Here is a 14354-nt window from a genome sequence, read left to right as displayed (position 1 = left end):
TGAATAAGTGGACACACAGTGACAAAGAAATTAAATAAATAGTGAAGGTTTCACAGTACAATACTGCCCGGACCTTCGACCGGGAATTGAAAAATTCCCCATCCTAAGGCCAGAAGGCCCGGAATAAGGGTGTGTGCGAAGAAAGAAAATTTGAAGTGCTTGTGCAAATGTGCCATAAACTCAAGTGGGGTTCCCAATCCCAGTGAGTTAAGGCACCCCAGGGTCACCACTCCTGGGGCACTTCACACTTCGGGCTTTCGATCTTCCCCGGCCCAATGGCGTCGATCCTGGGGGGCCATGCTTTCCACCAGATGACTATATTAGCCACCTGGCGTACTAGCAAGCGCCTAAACCCCAGTGTGCATAATGTATCAATCTACTAGGGCGGCCAACATCCAAAACCGCCTTTTCGAAAGATACTACACTTGATCTTAGCCAAAAGGCCGAGAAGCGATAACCAGAATTGGTTTCCGACTACGGTGCCACCCAAGGATTCTGAAAAGTCCATTTGTGGAGATGGCCACCTGGACTCCCGTTAAGAAGACATGCTGTCAACCTCTAGATCCCTCACATGCCTGCACTTTTCGGCTTGCTGCTGCTGCAATCCACGCGTTTTAGATCTGCATAACTCCACCTCTTTTAGCACAGTACCCTCAACCCCCGGCTGTTCCCACCCGCCTCAACACCGTTGGAAGGGAGGAGAACCAATTAAGGCGGGGGGGGGTGGAACGAGCAGCTGTCTACCCTTAGCAGGAGGGTTGCTGATTAATTACCTCTCCTGCTGCTGCTGCTGCTGGCTGTCCAGCAGCAGACTGAAGGTGGCTGCTGCTGTGCGCAGGTATATAAATGCTCAGAGCCTATTATGACACGCGCAGCCAGCGTTCCATTGCCACATTCCGTCTACTGCAGGCGGGATACCTGGATGGCTGAATGTCACTGAGAAGCTCACAGAGACCGCCATAAGCAACAGTTTAAAAGAATGCCACAGACTAATCAACCAAACTTTTTGGGTTGGTTTCTCTTTTATAGTCTGCAGGCATTAAATGAAAGAAGTCAGTGTTCCAGCAGAGGGAGACAACGTTTCAGAAAAGGCATTGTAGCAAACCAAAAAAGAAATTTTAAGCGCAGCAGAGTAACCAGCTCACATACCTGTTAGCTCAGGTGAGTTTAAAAGGCTGCTGTTGATAACAAGGGCATTTGCTAAATAGATGGTGTGTGTGCAACAATATACTGAAAGGTCAATTATATTGTGCAGCTTATCTCACCACCTGTAGTTATTTAGGTGAAAGCTCCAAAATGCTTGCCTAATATGTCTGTTTATCCAAAAGGAAGTATAGAGGGAGAGCTAGATAGATAGCATTGCATTACATTACATTACATGGCAATGCAATGCACAGTTGCTGAAGTTGAACCAAAATGAGCTTGTCATCTGGCTTCTGCAACTTTTAACATGAAAAATCCAATGAGGAGAAGAAAAGCAAAGCCAAAGAGTCCATCCCAAAATCCGACAAACAAGCAAAATGAACAAAAAGCATTGAATTCAATTCTTTCTGATTTTAGAAACTGCATTAAAGAAGGGGTGCACCGGTCCTGGAGATACTGCAATACCAGGTCAATGCGTGGAGTGGACAGAGCAAGCTCTTTTTCCATCTCCCTGTTCTAAAAATCCATTTAATATATGGTCCCCAGATAGGGGACGTATCAGATATTAAACTGATAAGAACAGATACTACACTTGATCTTAGCCAAAAGGCCGAGAAGCGATAACCAGAATTGGTTTCCGACTACGGTGCCACCCAAGGATTCTGAAAAGTCCATTTGTGGAGATGGCCACCTGGACTCCCGTTAAGAAGACATGCTGTCAACCTCTAGATCCCTCACATGCCTGCACTTTTCGGCTTGCTGCTGCTGCAATCCACGCGTTTTAGATCTGCATAACTCCACCTCTTTTAGCACAGTACCCTCAACCCCCGGCTGTTCCCACCCGCCTCAACACCGTTGGAAGGGAGGAGAACCAATTAAGGCGGGGGGGGGGGGTGGAACGAGCAGCTGTCTACCCTTAGCAGGAGGGTTGCTGATTAATTACCTCTCCTGCTGCTGCTGCTGCTGGCTGTCCAGCAGCAGACTGAAGGTGGCTGCTGCTGTGCGCAGGTATATAAAGGCTCAGAGCCTATTATGACACGCGCAGCCAGCGTTCCATTGCCACATTCCGTCTACTGCAGGCGGGATACCTGGATGGCTGAATGTCACTGAGAAGCTCACAGAGACCGCCATAAGCAACAGTTTAAAAGAATGCCACAGACTAATCAACCAAACTTTTTGGGTTGGTTTCTCTTTTATAGTCTGCAGGCATTAAATGAAAGAAGTCAGTGTTCCAGCAGAGGGAGACAACGTTTCAGAAAAGGCATTGTAGCAAACCAAAAAAGAAATTTTAAGCGCAGCAGAGTAACCAGCTCACATACCTGTTAGCTCAGGTGAGTTTAAAAGGCTGCTGTTGATAACAAGGGCATTTGCTAAATAGATGGTGTGTGTGCAACAATATACTGAAAGGTCAATTATATTGTGCAGCTTATCTCACCACCTGTAGTTATTTAGGTGAAAGCTCCAAAATGCTTGCCTAATATGTCTGTTTATCCAAAAGGAAGTATAGAGGGAGAGCTAGATAGATAGCATTGCATTACATTACATTACATGGCAATGCAATGCACAGTTGCTGAAGTTGAACCAAAATGAGCTTGTCATCTGGCTTCTGCAACTTTTAACATGAAAAATCCAATGAGGAGAAGAAAAGCAAAGCCAAAGAGTCCATCCCAAAATCCGACAAACAAGCAAAATGAACAAAAAGCATTGAATTCAATTCTTTCTGATTTTAGAAACTGCATTAAAGAAGGGGTGCACCGGTCCTGGAGATACTGCAATACCAGGTCAATGCGTGGAGTGGACAGAGCAAGCTCTTTTTCCATCTCCCTGTTCTAAAAATCCATTTAATATATGGTCCCCAGATAGGGGACGTATCAGATATTAAACTGATAAGAACAGATACTACACTTGATCTTAGCCAAAAGGCCGAGAAGCGATAACCAGAATTGGTTTCCGACTACGGTGCCACCCAAGGATTCTGAAAAGTCCATTTGTGGAGATGGCCACCTGGACTCCCGTTAAGAAGACATGCTGTCAACCTCTAGATCCCTCACATGCCTGCACTTTTCGGCTTGCTGCTGCTGCAATCCACGCGTTTTAGATCTGCATAACTCCACCTCTTTTAGCACAGTACCCTCAACCCCCGGCTGTTCCCACCCGCCTCAACACCGTTGGAAGGGAGGAGAACCAATTAAGGCGGGGGGGGGGGGTGGAACGAGCAGCTGTCTACCCTTAGCAGGAGGGTTGCTGATTAATTACCTCTCCTGCTGCTGCTGCTGGCTGTCCAGCAGCAGACTGAAGGTGGCTGCTGCTGTGCGCAGGTATATAAAGGCTCAGAGCCTATTATGACACGCGCAGCCAGCGTTCCATTGCCACATTCCGTCTACTGCAGGCGGGATACCTGGATGGCTGAATGTCACTGAGAAGCTCACAGAGACCGCCATAAGCAACAGTTTAAAAGAATGCCACAGACTAATCAACCAAACTTTTTGGGTTGGTTTCTCTTTTATAGTCTGCAGGCATTAAATGAAAGAAGTCAGTGTTCCAGCAGAGGGAGACAACGTTTCAGAAAAGGCATTGTAGCAAACCAAAAAAGAAATTTTAAGCGCAGCAGAGTAACCAGCTCACATACCTGTTAGCTCAGGTGAGTTTAAAAGGCTGCTGTTGATAACAAGGGCATTTGCTAAATAGATGGTGTGTGTGCAACAATATACTGAAAGGTCAATTATATTGTGCAGCTTATCTCAGGACCTGTAGTTATTTAGGTGAAAGCTCCAAAATGCTTGCCTAATATGTCTGTTTATCCAAAAGGAAGTATAGAGGGAGAGCTAGATAGATAGCATTGCATTACATTACATTACATGGCAATGCAATGCACAGTTGCTGATGTTGAACCAAAGTGAGCTTGTCATCTGGCTTCTGCAACTTTTAACATGAAAAATCCAATGAGGAGAAGAAAAGCAAAGCCAAAGAGTCCATCCCAAAATCCGACAAACAAGCAAAATGAACAAAAAGCATTGAATTCAATTCTTTCTGATTTTAGAAACTGCATTAAAGAAGGGGTGCACCGGTCCTGGAGATACTGCAATACCAGGTCAATGCGTGGAGTGGACAGAGCAAGCTCTTTTTCCATCTCCCTGTTCTAAAAATCCATTTAATATATGGTCCCCAGATAGGGGACGTATCAGATATTAAACTGATAAGAACAGATACTACACTTGATCTTAGCCAAAAGGCCGAGAAGCGATAACCAGAATTGGTTTCCGACTACGGTGCCACCCAAGGATTCTGAAAAGTCCATTTGTGGAGATGGCCACCTGGACTCCCGTTAAGAAGACATGCTGTCAACCTCTAGATCCCTCACATGCCTGCACTTTTCGGCTTGCTGCTGCTGCAATCCACGCGTTTTAGATCTGCATAACTCCACCTCTTTTAGCACAGTACCCTCAACCCCCGGCTGTTCCCACCCGCCTCAACACCGTTGGAAGGGAGGAGAACCAATTAAGGCGGGGGGGGGGGTGGAACGAGCAGCTGTCTACCCTTAGCAGGAGGGTTGCTGATTAATTACCTCTCCTGCTGCTGCTGCTGGCTGTCCAGCAGCAGACTGAAGGTGGCTGCTGCTGTGCGCAGGTATATAAAGGCTCAGAGCCTATTATGACACGCGCAGCCAGCGTTCCATTGCCACATTCCGTCTACTGCAGGCGGGATACCTGGATGGCTGAATGTCACTGAGAAGCTCACAGAGACAGCCATAAGCAACAGTTTAAAAGAATGCCACAGACTAATCAACCAAACTTTTTGGGTTGGTTTCTCTTTTATAGTCTGCAGGCATTAAATGAAAGAAGTCAGTGTTCCAGCAGAGGGAGACAACGTTTCAGAAAAGGCATTGTAGCAAACCAAAAAAGAAACTTTAAGCGCAGCAGAGTAACCAGCTCACATACCTGTTAGCTCAGGTGAGTTTAAAAGGCTGCTGTTGATAACAAGGGCATTTGCTAAATAGATGGTGTGTGTGCAACAATATACTGAAAGGTCAATTATATTGTGCAGCTTATCTCACCACCTGTAGTTATTTAGGTGAAAGCTCCAAAATGCTTGCCTAATATGTCTGTTTATCCAAAAGGAAGTATAGAGGGAGAGCTAGATAGATAGCATTGCATTACATTACATTACATGGCAATGCAATGCACAGTTGCTGATGTTGAACCAAAGTGAGCTTGTCATCTGGCTTCTGCAACTTTTAACATGAAAAATCCAATGAGGAGAAGAAAAGCAAAGCCAAAGAGTCCATCCCAAAATCCGACAAACAAGCAAAATGAACAAAAAGCATTGAATTCAATTCTTTCTGATTTTAGAAACTGCATTAAAGAAGGGGTGCACCGGTCCTGGAGATACTGCAATACCAGGTCAATGCGTGGAGTGGACAGAGCAAGCTCTTTTTCCATCTCCCTGTTCTAAAAATCCATTTAATATATGGTCCCCAGATAGGGGACGTATCAGATATTAAACTGATAAGAACAGATACTACACTTGATCTTAGCCAAAAGGCCGAGAAGCGATAACCAGAATTGGTTTCCGACTACGGTGCCACCCAAGGATTCTGAAAAGTCCATTTGTGGAGATGGCCACCTGGACTCCCGTTAAGAAGACATGCTGTCAACCTCTAGATCCCTCACATGCCTGCAATTTTCGGCTTGCTGCTGCTGCAATCCACGCGTTTTAGATCTGCATAACTCCACCTCTTTTAGCACAGTACCCTCAACCCCCGGCTGTTCCCACCCGCCTCAACACCGTTGGAAGGGAGGAGAACCAATTAAGGCGGGGGGGGGGGGTGGAACGAGCAGCTGTCTACCCTTAGCAGGAGGGTTGCTGATTAATTACCTCTCCTGCTGCTGCTGCTGCTGGCTGTCCAGCAGCAGACTGAAGGTGGCTGCTGCTGTGCGCAGGTATATAAAGGCTCAGAGCCAATTATGACACGCGCAGCCAGCGTTCCATTGCCACATTCCGTCTACTGCAGGCGGGATACCTGGATGGCTGAATGTCACTGAGAAGCTCACAGAGACCGCCATAAGCAACAGTTTAAAAGAATGCCACAGACTAATCAACCAAACTTTTTGGGTTGGTTTCTCTTTTATAGTCTGCAGGCATTAAATGAAAGAAGTCAGTGTTCCAGCAGAGGGAGACAACGTTTCAGAAAAGGCATTGTAGCAAACCAAAAAAGAAATTTTAAGCGCAGCAGAGTAACCAGCTCACATACCTGTTAGCTCAGGTGAGTTTAAAAGGCTGCTGTTGATAACAAGGGCATTTGCTAAATAGATGGTGTGTGTGCAACAATATACTGAAAGGTCAATTATATTGTGCAGCTTATCTCACCACCTGTAGTTATTTAGGTGAAAGCTCCAAAATGCTTGCCTAATATGTCTGTTTATCCAAAAGGAAGTATAGAGGGAGAGCTAGATAGATAGCATTGCATTACATTACATTACATGGCAATGCAATGCACAGTTGCTGAAGTTGAACCAAAATGAGCTTGTCATCTGGCTTCTGCAACTTTTAACATGAAAAATCCAATGAGGAGAAGAAAAGCAAAGCCAAAGAGTCCATCCCAAAATCCGACAAACAAGCAAAATGAACAAAAAGCATTGAATTCAATTCTTTCTGATTTTAGAAACTGCATTAAAGAAGGGGTGCACCGGTCCTGGAGATACCGCAATACCAGGTCAATGCGTGGAGTGGACAGAGCAAGCTCTTTTTCCATCTCCCTGTTCTAAAAATCCATTTAATATATGGTCCCCAGATAGGGGACGTATCAGATATTAAACTGATAAGAACAGATACTACACTTGATCTTAGCCAAAAGGCCGAGAAGCGATAACCAGAATTGGTTTCCGACTACGGTGCCACCCAAGGATTCTGAAAAGTCCATTTGTGGAGATGGCCACCTGGACTCCCGTTAAGAAGACATGCTGTCAACCTCTAGATCCCTCACATGCCTGCACTTTTCGGCTTGCTGCTGCTGCAATCCACGCGTTTTAGATCTGCATAACTCCACCTCTTTTAGCACAGTACCCTCAACCCCCGGCTGTTCCCACCCGCCTCAACACCGTTGGAAGGGAGGAGAACCAATTAAGGCGGGGGGGGGGGGGTGGAACGAGCAGCTGTCTACCCTTAGCAGGAGGGTTGCTGATTAATTACCTCTCCTGCTGCTGCTGCTGCTGGCTGTCCAGCAGCAGACTGAAGGTGGCTGCTGCTGTGCGCAGGTATATAAAGGCTCAGAGCCTATTATGACACGCGCAGCCAGCGTTCCATTGCCACATTCCGTCTACTGCAGGCGGGATACCTGGATGGCTGAATGTCACTGAGAAGCTCACAGAGACCGCCATAAGCAACAGTTTAAAAGAATGCCACAGACTAATCAACCAAACTTTTTGGGTTGGTTTCTCTTTTATAGTCTGCAGGCATTAAATGAAAGAAGTCAGTGTTCCAGCAGAGGGAGACAACGTTTCAGAAAAGGCATTGTAGCAAACCAAAAAAGAAATTTTAAGCGCAGCAGAGTAACCAGCTCACATACCTGTTAGCTCAAGTGAGTTTAAAAGGCTGCTGTTGATAACAAGGGCATTTGCTAAATAGATGGTGTGTGTGCAACAATATACTGAAAGGTCAATTATATTGTGCAGCTTATCTCACCACCTGTAGTTATTTAGGTGAAAGCTCCAAAATGCTTGCCTAATATGTCTGTTTATCCAAAAGGAAGTATAGAGGGAGAGCTAGATAGATAGCATTGCATTACATTACATTACATGGCAATGCAATGCACAGTTGCTGAAGTTGAACCAAAATGAGCTTGTCATCTGGCTTCTGCAACTTTTAACATGAAAAATCCAATGAGGAGAAGAAAAGCAAAGCCAAAGAGTCCATCCCAAAATCCGACAAACAAGCAAAATGAACAAAAAGCATTGAATTCAATTCTTTCTGATTTTAGAAACTGCATTAAAGAAGGGGTGCACCGGTCCTGGAGATACTGCAATACCAGGTCAATGCGTGGAGTGGACAGAGCAAGCTCTTTTTCCATCTCCCTGTTCTAAAAATCCATTTAATATATGGTTCCCAGATAGGGGACGTATCAGATATTAAACTGATAAGAACAGATACTACACTTGATCTTAGCCAAAAGGCCGAGAAGCGATAACCAGAATTGGTTTCCGACTACGGTGCCACCCAAGGATTCTGAAAAGTCCATTTGTGGAGATGGCCACCTGGACTCCCGTTAAGAAGACATGCTGTCAACCTCTAGATCCCTCACATGCCTGCACTTTTCGGCTTGCTGCTGCTGCAATCCACGCGTTTTAGATCTGCATAACTCCACCTCTTTTAGCACAGTACCCTCAACCCCCGGCTGTTCCCACCCGCCTCAACACCGTTGGAAGGGAGGAGAACCAATTAAGGCGGGGGGGGGGGTGGAACGAGCAGCTGTCTACCCTTAGCAGGAGGGTTGCTGATTAATTACCTCTCCTGCTGCTGCTGCTGCTGGCTGTCCAGCAGCAGACTGAAGGTGGCTGCTGCTGTGCGCAGGTATATAAAGGCTCAGAGCCTATTATGACACGCGCAGCCAGCGTTCCATTGCCACATTCCGTCTACTGCAGGCGGGATACCTGGATGGCTGAATGTCACTGAGAAGCTCACAGAGACCGCCATAAGCAACAGTTTAAAAGAATGCCACAGACTAATCAACCAAACTTTTTGGGTTGGTTTCTCTTTTATAGTCTGCAGGCATTAAATGAAAGAAGTCAGTGTTCCAGCAGAGGGAGACAACGTTTCAGAAAAGGCATTGTAGCAAACCAAAAAAGAAATTTTAAGCGCAGCAGAGTAACCAGCTCACATACCTGTTAGCTCAGGTGAGTTTAAAAGGCTGCTGTTGATAACAAGGGCATTTGCTAAATAGATGGTGTGTGTGCAACAATATACTGAAAGGTCAATTATATTGTGCAGCTTATCTCACCACCTGTAGTTATTTAGGTGAAAGCTCCAAAATGCTTGCCTAATATGTCTGTTTATCCAAAAGGAAGTATAGAGGGAGAGCTAGATAGATAGCATTGCATTACATTACATTACATGGCAATGCAATGCACAGTTGCTGAAGTTGAACCAAAATGAGCTTGTCATCTGGCTTCTGCAACTTTTAACATGAAAAATCCAATGAGGAGAAGAAAAGCAAAGCCAAAGAGTCCATCCCAAAATCCGACAAACAAGCAAAATGAACAAAAAGCATTGAATTCAATTCTTTCTGATTTTAGAAACTGCATTAAAGAAGGGGTGCACCGGTCCTGGAGATACTGCAATACCAGGTCAATGCGTGGAGTGGACAGAGCAAGCTCTTTTTCCATCTCCCTGTTCTAAAAATCCATTTAATATATGGTCCCCAGATAGGGGACGTATCAGATATTAAACTGATAAGAACAGATACTACACTTGATCTTAGCCAAAAGGCCGAGAAGCGATAACCAGAATTGGTTTCCGACTACGGTGCCACCCAAGGATTCTGAAAAGTCCATTTGTGGAGTTGGCCACCTGGACTCCCGTTAAGAAGACATGCTGTCAACCTCTAGATCCCTCACATGCCTGCACTTTTCGGCTTGCTGCTGCTGCAATCCACGCGTTTTAGATCTGCATAACTCCACCTCTTTTAGCACAGTACCCTCAACCCCCGGCTGTTCCCACCCGCCTCAACACCGTTGGAAGGGAGGAGAACCAATTAAGGCGGGGGGGGGGGGGGGGTGGAACGAGCAGCTGTCTACCCTTAGCAGGAGGGTTGCTGATTAATTACCTCTCCTGCTGCTGCTGCTGCTGGCTGTCCAGCAGCAGACTGAAGGTGGCTGCTGCTGTGCGCAGGTATATAAAGGCTCAGAGCCTATTATGACACGCGCAGCCAGCGTTCCATTGCCACATTCCGTCTACTGCAGGCGGGATACCTGGATGGCTGAATGTCACTGAGAAGCTCACAGAGACCGCCATAAGCAACAGTTTAAAAGAATGCCACAGACTAATCAACCAAACTTTTTGGGTTGGTTTCTCTTTTATAGTCTGCAGGCATTAAATGAAAGAAGTCAGTGTTCCAGCAGAGGGAGACAACGTTTCAGAAAAGGCATTGTAGCAAACCAAAAAAGAAATTTTAAGCGCAGCAGAGTAACCAGCTCACATACCTGTTAGCTCAGGTGAGTTTAAAAGGCTGCTGTTGATAACAAGGGCATTTGCTAAATAGATGGTGTGTGTGCAACAATATACTGAAAGGTCAATTATATTGTGCAGCTTATCTCACCACCTGTAGTTATTTAGGTGAAAGCTCCAAAATGCTTGCCTAATATGTCTGTTTATCCAAAAGGAAGTATAGAGGGAGAGCTAGATAGATAGCATTGCATTACATTACATTACATGGCAATGCAATGCACAGTTGCTGAAGTTGAACCAAAATGAGCTTGTCATCTGGCTTCTGCAACTTTTAACATGAAAAATCCAATGAGGAGAAGAAAAGCAAAGCCAAAGAGTCCATCCCAAAATCCGACAAACAAGCAAAATGAACAAAAAGCATTGAATTCAATTCTTTCTGATTTTAGAAACTGCATTAAAGAAGGGGTGCACCGGTCCTGGAGATACTGCAATACCAGGTCAATGCGTGGAGTGGACAGAGCAAGCTCTTTTTCCATCTCCCTGTTCTAAAAATCCATTTAATATATGGTCCCCAGATAGGGGACGTATCAGATATTAAACTGATAAGAACAGATACTACACTTGATCTTAGCCAAAAGGCCGAGAAGCGATAACCAGAATTGGTTTCCGACTACGGTGCCACCCAAGGATTCTGAAAAGTCCATTTGTGGAGATGGCCACCTGGACTCCCGTTAAGAAGACATGCTGTCAACCTCTAGATCCCTCACATGCCTGCACTTTTCGGCTTGCTGCTGCTGCAATCCACGCGTTTTAGATCTGCATAACTCCACCTCTTTTAGCACAGTACCCTCAACCCCCGGCTGTTCCCACCCGCCTCAACACCGTTGGAAGGGAGGAGAACCAATTAAGGCGGGGGGGGGGGGTGGAACGAGCAGCTGTCTACCCTTAGCAGGAGGGTTGCTGATTAATTACCTCTCCTGCTGCTGCTGCTGCTGGCTGTCCAGCAGCAGACTGAAGGTGGCTGCTGCTGTGCGCAGGTATATAAAGGCTCAGAGCCTATTATGACACGCGCAGCCAGCGTTCCATTGCCACATTCCGTCTACTGCAGGCGGGATACCTGGATGGCTGAATGTCACTGAGAAGCTCACAGAGACCGCCATAAGCAACAGTTTAAAAGAATGCCACAGACTAATCAACCAAACTTTTTGGGTTGGTTTCTCTTTTATAGTCTGCAGGCATTAAATGAAAGAAGTCAGTGTTCCAGCAGAGGGAGACAACGTTTCAGAAAAGGCATTGTAGCAAACCAAAAAAGAAATTTTAAGCGCAGCAGAGTAACCAGCTCACATACCTGTTAGCTCAGGTGAGTTTAAAAGGCTGCTGTTGATAACAAGGGCATTTGCTAAATAGATGGTGTGTGTGCAACAATATACTGAAAGGTCAATTATATTGTGCAGCTTATCTCACCACCTGTAGTTATTTAGGTGAAAGCTCCAAAATGCTTGCCTAATATGTCTGTTTATCCAAAAGGAAGTATAGAGGGAGAGCTAGATAGATAGCATTGCATTACATTACATTACATGGCAATGCAATGCACAGTTGCTGAAGTTGAACCAAAATGAGCTTGTCATCTGGCTTCTGCAACTTTTAACATGAAAAATCCAATGAGGAGAAGAAAAGCAAAGCCAAAGAGTCCATCCCAAAATCCGACAAACAAGCAAAATGAACAAAAAGCATTGAATTCAATTCTTTCTGATTTTAGAAACTGCATTAAAGAAGGGGTGCACCGGTCCTGGAGATACTGCAATACCAGGTCAATGCGTGGAGTGGACAGAGCAAGCTCTTTTTCCATCTCCCTGTTCTAAAAATCCATTTAATATATGGTCCCCAGATAGGGGACGTATCAGATATTAAACTGATAAGAACAGATACTACACTTGATCTTAGCCAAAAGGCCGAGAAGCGATAACCAGAATTGGTTTCCGACTACGGTGCCACCCAAGGATTCTGAAAAGTCCATTTGTGGAGATGGCCACCTGGACTCCCGTTAAGAAGACATGCTGTCAACCTCTAGATCCCTCACATGCCTGCACTTTTCGGCTTGCTGCTGCTGCAATCCACGCGTTTTAGATCTGCATAACTCCACCTCTTTTAGCACAGTACCCTCAACCCCCGGCTGTTCCCACCCGCCTCAACACCGTTGGAAGGGAGGAGAACCAATTAAGGCGGGGGGGGGGTGGAACGAGCAGCTGTCTACCCTTAGCAGGAGGGTTGCTGATTAATTACCTCTCCTGCTGCTGCTGCTGCTGGCTGTCCAGCAGCAGACTGAAGGTGGCTGCTGCTGTGCGCAGGTATATAAAGGCTCAGAGCCTATTATGACACGCGCAGCCAGCGTTCCATTGCCACATTCCGTCTACTGCAGGCGGGATACCTGGATGGCTGAATGTCGCTGAGAAGCTCACAGAGACCGCCATAAGCAACAGTTTAAAAGAATGCCACAGACTAATCAACCAAACTTTTTGGGTTGGTTTCTCTTTTATAGTCTGCAGGCATTAAATGAAAGAAGTCAGTGTTCCAGCAGAGGGAGACAACGTTTCAGAAAAGGCATTGTAGCAAACCAAAAAAGAAATTTTAAGCGCAGCAGAGTAACCAGCTCACTTACCTGTTAGCTCAGGTGAGTTTAAAAGGCTGCTGTTGATAACAAGGGCATTTGCTAAATAGATGGTGTGTGTGCAACAATATACTGAAAGGTCAATTATATTGTGCAGCTTATCTCACCACCTGTAGTTATTTAGGTGAAAGCTCCAAAATGCTTGCCTAATATGTCTGTTTATCCAAAAGGAAGTATAGAGGGAGAGCTAGATAGATAGCATTGCATTACATTACATTACATGGCAATGCAATGCACAGTTGCTGAAGTTGAACCAAAATGAGCTTGTCATCTGGCTTCTGCAACTTTTAACATGAAAAATCCAATGAGGAGAAGAAAAGCAAAGCCAAAGAGTCCATCCCAAAATCCGACAAACAAGCAAAATGAACAAAAAGCATTGAATTCAATTCTTTCTGATTTTAGAAACTGCATTAAAGAAGGGGTGCACCGGTCCTGGAGATACTGCAATACCAGGTCAATGCGTGGAGTGGACAGAGCAAGCTCTTTTTCCATCTCCCTGTTCTAAAAATCCATTTAATATATGGTCCCCAGATAGGGGACGTATCAGATATTAAACTGATAAGAACAGATACTACACTTGATCTTAGCCAAAAGGCCGAGAAGCGATAACCAGAATTGGTTTCCGACTACGGTGCCACCCAAGGATTCTGAAAAGTCCATTTGTGGAGATGGCCACCTGGACTCCCGTTAAGAAGACATGCTGTCAACCTCTAGATCCCTCACATGCCTGCACTTTTCGGCTTGCTGCTGCTGCAATCCACGCGTTTTAGATCTGCATAACTCCACCTCTTTTAGCACAGTACCCTCAACCCCCGGCTGTTCCCACCCGCCTCAACACCGTTGGAAGGGAGGAGAACCAATTAAGGCGGGGGGGGGGTGGAACGAGCAGCTGTCTACCCTTAGCAGGAGGGTTGCTGATTAATTACCTCTCCTGCTGCTGCTGCTGCTGGCTGTCCAGCAGCAGACTGAAGGTGGCTGCTGCTGTGCGCAGGTATATAAAGGCTCAGAGCCTATTATGACACGCGCAGCCAGCGTTCCATTGCCACATTCCGTCTACTGCAGGCGGGATACCTGGATGGCTGAATGTCGCTGAGAAGCTCACAGAGACCGCCATAAGCAACAGTTTAAAAGAATGCCACAGACTAATCAACCAAACTTTTTGGGTTGGTTTCTCTTTTATAGTCTGCAGGCATTAAATGAAAGAAGTCAGTGTTCCAGCAGAGGGAGACAACGTTTCAGAAAAGGCATTGTAGCAAACCAAAAAAGAAATTTTAAGCGCAGCAGAGTAACCAGCTCAAATACCTGTTAGCTCAGGTGAGTTTAAAAGGCTGCTGTTGATAACAAGGGCATTTGCTAAATAGATGGTGTGTGTGCAACAATATAC

At 45.6% G+C, this 14354-nt stretch overlaps 10 non-coding genes and 1 pseudogene across 10 annotated transcripts; all 11 read right to left on the bottom strand.

Moving 5' to 3' along the window:
- Positions 1–363: 363 nt before the first annotated feature.
- LOC141237434 (U2 spliceosomal RNA) lies at positions 364–455 on the bottom strand (annotated as a pseudogene).
- Positions 456–1574: 1119 nt separating this feature from the next.
- LOC141237618 (U2 spliceosomal RNA) lies at positions 1575–1765 on the bottom strand. Its single transcript, XR_012303148.1, has one exon. It is a non-coding gene; the product is annotated as a U2 spliceosomal RNA (small nuclear RNA).
- A 1122-nt stretch (positions 1766–2887) lies between these two features.
- Positions 2888–3078, bottom strand: LOC141237617 (U2 spliceosomal RNA). Its single transcript, XR_012303147.1, has one exon. It is a non-coding gene; the product is annotated as a U2 spliceosomal RNA (small nuclear RNA).
- A 1119-nt stretch (positions 3079–4197) lies between these two features.
- LOC141237616 (U2 spliceosomal RNA) lies at positions 4198–4388 on the bottom strand. The gene has a single exon (XR_012303146.1). It is a non-coding gene; the product is annotated as a U2 spliceosomal RNA (small nuclear RNA).
- A 1118-nt stretch (positions 4389–5506) lies between these two features.
- Positions 5507–5697, bottom strand: LOC141237615 (U2 spliceosomal RNA). Its single transcript, XR_012303145.1, has one exon. It is a non-coding gene; the product is annotated as a U2 spliceosomal RNA (small nuclear RNA).
- A 1122-nt stretch (positions 5698–6819) lies between these two features.
- Positions 6820–7010, bottom strand: LOC141237912 (U2 spliceosomal RNA). The gene has a single exon (XR_012303432.1). It is a non-coding gene; the product is annotated as a U2 spliceosomal RNA (small nuclear RNA).
- Positions 7011–8133: 1123 nt separating this feature from the next.
- Positions 8134–8324, bottom strand: LOC141237917 (U2 spliceosomal RNA). Its single transcript, XR_012303438.1, has one exon. It is a non-coding gene; the product is annotated as a U2 spliceosomal RNA (small nuclear RNA).
- A 1121-nt stretch (positions 8325–9445) lies between these two features.
- On the bottom strand, positions 9446–9636 carry LOC141237614 (U2 spliceosomal RNA). The gene has a single exon (XR_012303144.1). It is a non-coding gene; the product is annotated as a U2 spliceosomal RNA (small nuclear RNA).
- Positions 9637–10762: 1126 nt separating this feature from the next.
- On the bottom strand, positions 10763–10953 carry LOC141237613 (U2 spliceosomal RNA). Its single transcript, XR_012303142.1, has one exon. It is a non-coding gene; the product is annotated as a U2 spliceosomal RNA (small nuclear RNA).
- A 1122-nt stretch (positions 10954–12075) lies between these two features.
- LOC141237612 (U2 spliceosomal RNA) lies at positions 12076–12266 on the bottom strand. The gene has a single exon (XR_012303141.1). It is a non-coding gene; the product is annotated as a U2 spliceosomal RNA (small nuclear RNA).
- A 1120-nt stretch (positions 12267–13386) lies between these two features.
- Positions 13387–13577, bottom strand: LOC141237611 (U2 spliceosomal RNA). The gene has a single exon (XR_012303140.1). It is a non-coding gene; the product is annotated as a U2 spliceosomal RNA (small nuclear RNA).
- Positions 13578–14354: the final 777 nt, after the last annotated feature.

The sequence above is a fragment of the Phyllobates terribilis genome, unplaced genomic scaffold, assembly GCF_046119375.1.
Source record: "Phyllobates terribilis strain yellow unplaced genomic scaffold, ASM4611937v1 Scaffold_734__1_contigs__length_741531, whole genome shotgun sequence".
In the NCBI taxonomy this organism is placed as follows: Eukaryota; Metazoa; Chordata; class Amphibia; order Anura; family Dendrobatidae; genus Phyllobates; species Phyllobates terribilis.
The sequence above is the reverse complement of the archived record's forward strand: the minus strand, read 5'-3'. Positions and strand labels throughout refer to the sequence as shown.